Below are 9,362 nucleotides of genomic sequence, written 5' to 3' on the forward strand. Positions count from 1 at the left end.
CGGCCCACAGTGCCCCCTAGTTTTCTATAGAAGCTAACAAAAGACGTAACTATTGATGCAAGAAATTTCACCACTATTGATCAAAAAATTAATTATAAATGCAAAAGAATTGACCAGTAAGAACTCCGATTCCCAGCACTATGTCAGGTATCTTGCTCTTATCTTACATATTGGGGGAAATGGAGGAAGTGATATCACTGCAACTTGCAGTACAGCAGTAAAGAGTGATTGAAGTTTATTAAAGCACAAGTCACATGACTGGGGCACCTGGGAATCTGACAACATGTCTAGGTCCATGTTTTCAAAATCCAAATATTAAAAACTCTGTTTGTTCTTTTGAAAAATCGATTTTCAGTGTAGTGACAGAATCCCTTTAAATACGTTTATAAAAGATTCTAAAATGGGGCAACATACAGGTGCCCCTACTTGTAGTAACTGCCAAATTTTTTTTACATACAATATCAAGGGATGAACAGAATTCTCTGTTCTCTGCTCTGGTTCAAGTCACTGTGAACAGCCTATATCTCTTCAGAGCAGAGCAGAGAACTAATTGTGAAATATACCTTCTCTAAAATTGAAATAGGAGTTCCCGTGGCAGTAATGGAAGTAATCATTCTCTGAAAAATCCTCTATCTAGAATTATGTGTATTAAAGTTATAACATTGTAATATAGACTCATTTCTCGGGAAATGTCTGTACATTTGTAATGTTTCCTTTCCGTGAGCATAAATGTCAGCATTGCAAATCATGGCCCGGGATAAAGAAGAACTGCACGTTCCAGCCTAATGGCAGCTGCTACAGGAAGTGAGAGATGGGATCTTACCTTCTGAATAATGTGTGTTTAATTCTGTGATCCGTTCAGTCAAATACTGTAAATCAAGCCTGCCGAGAAAATTCAGATATCTGTAAATCAACATGATAAGGAAAATAAGTCGGATGAAAGGAAAAAGCTGCATAATTGCTGGCAGAGTTTTTTTTCTTTAAAAGGAAAGGTGATGGGAAAGTCATGCTAAAGAAACTGAGCAACTAAATGGAACTGCAGCCATTTCAAGAATAGAATCTGAGCTGACATTAACTACTTACCATAGGCTTACACTGTTTTAGGGTGCTGGATGTGTCCTATCTTAAGTGCAAAGATGGCAAAATAGTTAACTTATTTATTCACCACTATTTTGGATTCGGCTGAACCCCCGAATCCTTTGTGAAAGATTTGGCCGAATACCAAACCGAATCCGAATCCTGATTTGCATATGCAAATTAGGGGTGGGAAGGAAAAAAACACCTTAGACTTTCTTTTTTTGTGACAAATGTCATGCGATTTCCCTCCCCGCCCCTAATTTGCATATGCAAATTAGAATTCGGATTCGGTTCGGCCAGGCAGAAGGATTCGGCCGAATCCGAATCCTGCTGGACAAGGCCGAATCCCAAACCGAATCCTGTATTCGTGCATCCCTAATTTCTGCTTGTTTACATTGATATTTGAACTTCGGTATTGGTGAGGGAGAACCATCTTCTGGTTTAAAAGACTTAGGGCCACCATCAGAAATTATGGGGCCCCATACTACTGAGCATGGGTTTCTTCCATCAGGGGCCCCAGTAATTAGCTCATCGCCCACCTGAGCCCCGTGGGTGGTGGGAGAGTTCCCATCTACTAGCCCCCATTGGCCCCTTCCCTGGTTTAGCATAGCCCACTACTTAAAAAGGTGTTGCAGAAAGTCACACAGACCTCTCCATGCAGAGCAGTGCAATAGAGCTCACTGGCACCATCTTCGGTATTTTTTTTGCGCATGCACAGTTGGAGTAAGTTTGGTGTCAGCATCTACTGCACATGTGTTGGAAAGCTCTGTAGATAGCTAAAGGGAAGAAGAAGATCCGAAGATACTAAAGATGTCACCTGTGAGCTCTGCTGCACTATTCTGCATGGGCGGGTCTGGGCAACTTTTTGTGACACTTTTTTAACTATTGGGCTATGCAGGGTGGAAGCTGGGAGGGGACCAAAGGGGGCTATTAGATGTGGACTCCCTCTTGGGGGGGGGTTAGTTCTCCTTTAAGTACACTGGGGCCCCAAGAAAAAAATAATCATGCCTGGCCATAGTCAACCCACCCATCCATGCACCATTATGCCTAGAACATGCCCAATATCCACCCAATCCCTGCCTCACTTGCAGGCTATGTCCATTAGTTGCCCAAGATAAATTCTCACACTGAAGGTCTATAGTAAGACTTGGGCTATTAAAGGAAAACTATACCCCCCCCCAAACAATGTAGATCTCTATAAAAAGATATTGCATAAAACAGCTCATATGTAAAACCCTGCTTCATGTAAATAAAACATTTTCATAATAATATACATTTCTAATAGTATGTAATCATAAATAGAAAATTGCCATTTTAAAAAAGAGCCACCCTCTGTGATCGTACGATTCACTGTACACATAAACATACCAAACAAACCATACATGTTAGGTCACATGATCCAATTAACAAACAGAGTTGTGTCTTTTGCTTCAACACTTCTTCCTGTTACAGTTAGAGCTGTAGTATTTCTCAGACCATCATGAAATGGTGGTTTAAGGCAAGAGATGTAAGAGGGCAAGATTAACTTAAATATATATAGACCAGTTTGGTAAGATTCTTTAATATGCCACTTAATATGATGTAAACTATATGTTGCTTAAGTATTCATTTTGGGGGTATAGTTTTCCTTTAAATGGGAACCGCTGCTTTTATAAATATTCACTTATGGATATTCAATAAATCTATTTCATTCTTTCTTTCTTATAGTCTTATTTTATATATTTAACAATCTATTTGTGACTTCCTCCACCCATTATGTTTTCCTCTTGCTGGAACCAACACAATCATGCTTTGAGTCAATGACAGTTTTCACCTACTCTAATTGGCTGAAGTAAGCATACTGCAATGCACTGCCGACAGCATGGTTGAGTTGTTAGGTTGAGAAAGCAAAGATACATTTATATCTAAAGAAAAAATTTATTATCTAAAAATAAACCTATTTGTAAAAAATACACTGCAATTTGTTTTTTTTTTCCATTATAGCAAAGTTTACCGTTAATATATCAAACAGGCTAGGATTAGAACAGATACATGTATTTTTTGCTGTATTTGCATTTTACATCATTTACTTAAAATGAAAACATAACAGCAAAGGGGTTGCATAATTGTAGATGGTATGGTTTATCAGGCATAAAATAGTTTCCCTGTTACAAGGCCACTCAACTGTTTCACATTATTCATGGTTTCTTCTCAGAAAAGATGGCAATTTAATTTCACAAATATATTAATCAAGAGGTACGGGTACAGCATATTAAAAGTACCAAATGCTATTATTTTTTCCTGTTTAATTCTGATGTGAAAGAAATATTCAGTTTAGCCATTTCATGTTAAAGCTGATTTATGAATCACTTGCAGAAAATGTCTGATGAAAAAAAGAGAGATTGAGGGATTTTAATTTGTCAACACAAAACACTGATTAGTAAAATGTCACATATCATATAATTTTCTGCTATTATTAATCTCCTTTTTTTTCTTAGGTTGGTAGATTTTCTCAGCGCAGGTTGAATGATTTATGAAGCAGAAAAACACCATTACATTATATTGTGTATTAAATAGGTACCCCTATAAATATATATCTTGCCAGTGCTATTTGGACAGACAATCACAGCTAGCTCTACTTAATGTAATGTTAAAAGAAAATGGGATATGCAGATGAAATCCAAGCTCTAAAATAGTATGGTAATAATTTGTCATGGTGCAAATAAAAAGAAAAAATCTAAAAATGAATCAAAGTTTTAAGAAACGTTTAAAACAGTTGAGAAATGATGTATCTTCTACAACTACAGTGTCCAAATATTTCTGTAGTGAGCAACTGACCAGCTTACATTGATGTTATATGGTGTAGGATCAACAGATGTTATTGACATCAGCCAGATTTATATCAAGTCAAGGAGACCATAGGGCCTATTTACAATGCCCCACATAATGTTCAAAAAAGGCCAAAATCAACCATTTTTTCCACATATAGCCCACTGTGCTGAGCATTGCGCAAATACCCACAGGCCTCTAGGCTCCAAACAGAATGCGGAATGCTCTTTGAATATAACATTGGCACTGTATTCAAGAGAGGATGTGGGGGAGGGGCACGTAGGTGTACGGAGAACATATGCGTTGTAACAACAGCACGCACATACCCAGCCCTTCCTGCACCTTGTGCCCGCTCAAGATCCCTGCTCCCTGATGTGCGCCCAAAGTAGGTAAGAGAGTGGCCGAGGTTGCATGTCTTAAAGTTGTAGAGAAAGCAAACCCAGATAGTCCAGCCCCCCTGTCCCCCTACGACACAGGCTCTGCTTCCTCTATAGTTACTACACTAGAGTACATTGCAATGATTGTTCCAATAAAAACACAATATAGATCAGTATTCTACTCTGAAGGTTTCTGAGGTCTGCCAGAAGACCGCCCACCAACTTAATGCCCATTAAAGGCTAAACAAACAAAAATAAATGGTGAACCATTTGAGACCCTGAATATCAAAAGACTGATTTATTTTAGTCCCCTCATGGCAATATTACTGACTTTATTGATCATAAGCTTTAACAAGAAATAATAGAAGGTTGTCAACATATAGGGCTAGTTTATCCTATGAAACTGCCTGATATATAGAGTAATGGATTTGTTGGCTTCTTGCGAATAGCAGTGGTGATTGAGGCAGTCCTATCAAGTTTCCTTGTCAGAGGGAAGCAGATTAGAGGTGGGAACGGAAAAAGTGGAAAAAAAAAACTTTACTTCCTTGTTTTGTGTTTATGTGATTTCCCTTCCGCCCCTAATTTACATATGCAAATTAGGATTTGGATTCAGTACAACCAGGCACAAGAATTTGGCCGAATCCTGCTGAAAAAGGCTGAATCCTGGATTCAGTGCATCCCTAATTTTTACTAGTAATTTTAGAACAGCAAATTACAAAAACCATCAATATCTTTTCACTGAAACAATAAAATGCATGTCCCACACAAGACCTATATACTGGGCTTATGATAATTGCAGGTGTATAATATTCCTTAAATTCTAGGAAGACTACTCCATAAAAATGATATTTTTATTGAAATACATCTATATTCTATATTCTATTTTTTGCACTAAAATGAGTAGAACTTTTGATCACAGGTTGATCACTAGAAGTGCAGGAAGAGATATTAGCCCTAGCTGTTTCATATAACTATATACAGGGACTAACAATCTACTTACCTTGAGTAGTTAGAAGGAGCCCTCCACTACTCCTGTGTCACCAGGTCTAATATTGTGAGGACCAGGGAGAGAGTTCTTGGCAGGTAAGGGAACCAAACATTTACAGAAAGAATGGGGAACAAGCAGCGTGTCGTGAAACAAGACTGGTCTATATCAAAAGGTCAGTGCAGTACACAATCAGGAGAAAAGAGTATAATCAAGGTCACAGGCTGGGTAAAAAATACCAGTAATACAGAAACAGGATCCAAGAGACTAGTCAATAAACGGGCAAAGGTCAAGACAAGCAGCAAACTAGTCAGGGACAGGCAGATCTGAAACACTAGAAATCGCACCAGGAACTATTGAAAATAGACCTACATTGGGCAACAAGAAAAAGGGACATGTGCCTTTAAATATTCTAATTTCGGAGCAAACACGATGATGTCAGACGCAGCTCTCGCATCAAATAGGAAAGCACCACTTATGATCGTCATTTAGGATGAAGCAGGAAGGAAGCGGCGAGTGTCTCCATCGCACCAGAGGAATCCATCTACTTTTATTTTTGTTTGTACATATATATAGAGAGAGAGACAGACAGACAGACAGACAGAGACAGAGACACAGTCAGAGAGTCCTTAAGAATAATTTATTTCAGGGTACAATTGTTTATATGGTATTTAGTAATAATTTTAATAATTGATGGTGTTTAGTATGATGCAAATTACCCCTTTCTAAGCTGGATCCTTGTTAAAACTAAGGTCACAGGACATGGCATTTTACTTGCTACTAGCTTAGAACTTTCTGAGCTCTTTATCACAGAGGGAGGCTAGAAACAGCTGTAAGACCCAGATGCCAGTTGGCTGCGAGCTGTCTTCCTGTAGCCTTTAACATAGTAGCAGATGCCTGAACATAGTTCATTTTACAATGTACCATCAAAATGCCTGTACACAAAGTGCAGCGCTAACAGTGTCAGTGAACAGAATGTATAATGATACAATAGATGATTATATATAATTATTACATTTGTCAGAAGTAAATCAGATCTTTTTTTTTTTAAAAAATAACTGAGATAAGTTTTTCTGAATTGAATTGCATCTCAAATTTAATCTTGTCCATGAATCTGGCCCATTAGATTAGATTAGATTAAATTCAGTGAGAAAAGGGTTTATCACGCGAAAAGTCACGAATGTGATTCAATTTGAGATGCACTTCAGTTCAGAAAAACTTATCATGGTTTATCAAGTGAAAACTCTATTGAAGTCTATGGGAAAAAAAACTGGTACTGAATTTGGAGAAAAGTTTTTTTTCCTCAAATTGAATCTCGTCCACGACTTTTCACATGAAAAGTGAAAAAACTTTTTCTCACTGAATTGAATGAGGCCCATGGAAAGAATACATGAAAATATAAGGAAAAAAGCAAAGAAAAGCAAAGAGAGCTACCTTACGAAGCTTGTTCTATTTTCTGTTATGTTTTAAGTGAAATGTCATAGTTATTGTGTAAAATAACTTTTGGCCATGGGAAAATATCTTGTCTTGAAAAACTAATAAAAAATATAGTAATATAGTAATATATAATTACTAATAATAATATATACATATATATATATATATATATATATATATATAGGATATACCACTATAAATACAGTGTTGACATATTAGCTTTTGTAACTTTTGGAAATAATTTTTGCATTAACACATGTAAGAATGTTTTCTTAATAATGTACAATATACCACTCTTCTTAGCCTGCACACAACATTTAAGTATAAATCTGTGGAACCCATACAATTCCAATATGACATGTGTGTGGGAGGGAAGAGTTATTTTGTTGCTTTTAAAATGCCAAAATGCTCCCAAGTGCTGTGCAAAGTATAGAGAGACAAGATAAACACTTAAAGGACATGGACACCCCATTGGTTACATCCCAATTATTTGGCACATTACCCCCTACCAAAGTGGTAAATTAAGGTTTCTGAAACAAACTTACAATAGCTTATTGCATTATGCACATGCACTAAATTCAGAGCATCACTTCTGTGCCCGCATCTACTGTATGTCTGAGCCTCTGCAGCCTCGGCTTAGCGGAATTGACAATAAATATGGCTTACCTGATCAGTGCTGAGCCAATCCCATGGGCCAATTTCCCCTCTCTTACCTGCCCATGAATACATGGTGACAAGGGTAGGGGGATGAGGGCTGGACTAGGGGTGGGTAGAGAGAAGATGTATGTGCCTAATGCAACCCCCCCCCTCTAGGCACATACCTCTTTTGCCTACCCCTAGTTTTGGACCTGGATCTAATCATTTGTCAAGGTTTCAACTTTCAGATTATGCTGCGACCTACAGAGACCCATGTTTGAAGGCAACATCAATGCACTAATGCAGCTCCTGCCAAACAGGATTTGCAGTCATGAATGATCATGACAGATAAATAAAGTTGAAAGGCCCCTATACGTGTACTAATAAACTGTTGACTGGAGTTAGAAGGTTATCGCCAAAGTTTGGCAATTTTAAGACATACATGGGAGAGTTTGAGCAAAAGATTGAAACATCATAGGCCTCATTTCTGACCTCAACTTAGTTGTAGTCATGCAAAAATGCATGCAGTGTTTGTTCAAAATGATGTCAATCATAAAGGAAATGGCCTTGAGTTTTCTGGATAATGGGTTTCCAGATAACAGATGCCATACCTGTATTTTCTTGCCCTTGCCACTCACCTCTTTTTGCAAGGTGTTTGCCACAGTCTGTGCCACTTTAGATTACTGTTCAAAGCTGCATTGGTTTCTAACAATATGACTGAATTAATTACTAATCAGCCCTTACTGCAAGTGCATTCCTTGTGGATGCATACAAGGTATTTTGGTTTCTCTGTTACTGACCCTTTAAGAAAATATACATATTGTTCTCCACTTCAGAGAAATAGACTGAATATATATATATACATAGCTTTAAGAAAGCTTAGCACCAGGAATGTATAACCTATACGACACTTCTTTGAAATGTCATGCATTAATATTTTATAGAAAACATTTTTGAATCCCCAGTCATGCCGTAGTCTAGTAATTAAGTTTACTGAGTTTTCAGAACCTTGTTGACAGTGAACTCTATATGATTCCCATCCGCTGCAACATTTTGTCTGGATTAAAATATGTGGAAATATAAATATCCTCAGAAAAGAAATTAATTGATTTTTTTAAAGAAATCTGTAAGGATGAGGCAATTTGTTTCTGAATGTGTTCCACAGCAATACATCAATGTATATAGGTCACACTGAAAGCTGCATGATGTTGCCACGAGGCATACTTGGGAAATCTATAATATGCACGGCTAATGTTCTCTGTTGGGGAACTCATGTATATGCACAAAAGGTTTGAGGCTAGAATTCACAATAAATTCTGGTGCCGGCAGAGAATATTAGTGTGAAAACACATACTTTAGTATTTATTTAAAGCCAACATGCTATTTAGTAACATCTTGTGAAAGATCACAACCAAAACGAAAAAGTGTCCTGCATATACTTAGTGCAGGCCATTGGATTATTCCTGCTTGTAATGAAATAAGTAACATTACTACTCAATGTTTTATTAAGAAAATAGCACACTTCAATACCGTTTTCATGTGACAGTGAGATAAAAAAAATCTGGAATTGTATGAGGAGAAAAGCTTATCTTTAAACTGAATCCGGCCCAAAGTTCCTTATCTTTCCCCTCCATGGTCTGCTAATTGAATATGAAAGTGGTACACTCTAAGGGGCCTATTTACTAACATTGGAATGTCTATTTTTTTCACAAATTGACTAATTTCTTGTTTTTAATTTTCCTAAAAGTCCAAAAATTTGAGATGTATAAAGTGGAAAAACCATGAAAGACTCTAATACAAAATTGCTGCAAGTAAAAGCAGTTGAGGTCATATAGAAGTCAATGGGGAGAATGCATTATCGGTCGCTAATGCAAAAATCATCACAGTGCAAATAAGTGTTCACAAAGTGAAAAACGTTGTCCCTCATGCAAACAGTAGGATAGCGGGTTTTTTTTCCGACAAAATATTTAACGAAACTCCAGAGCGGGTGTTAAAGGTTTGCAATGCACAATTATGATTCGCAATGCGCATTTAAGATTCAC

Source organism: Xenopus laevis, chromosome 4L (genome assembly GCF_017654675.1).
Source record: "Xenopus laevis strain J_2021 chromosome 4L, Xenopus_laevis_v10.1, whole genome shotgun sequence".
Taxonomy (NCBI): domain Eukaryota; kingdom Metazoa; phylum Chordata; class Amphibia; order Anura; family Pipidae; genus Xenopus; species Xenopus laevis.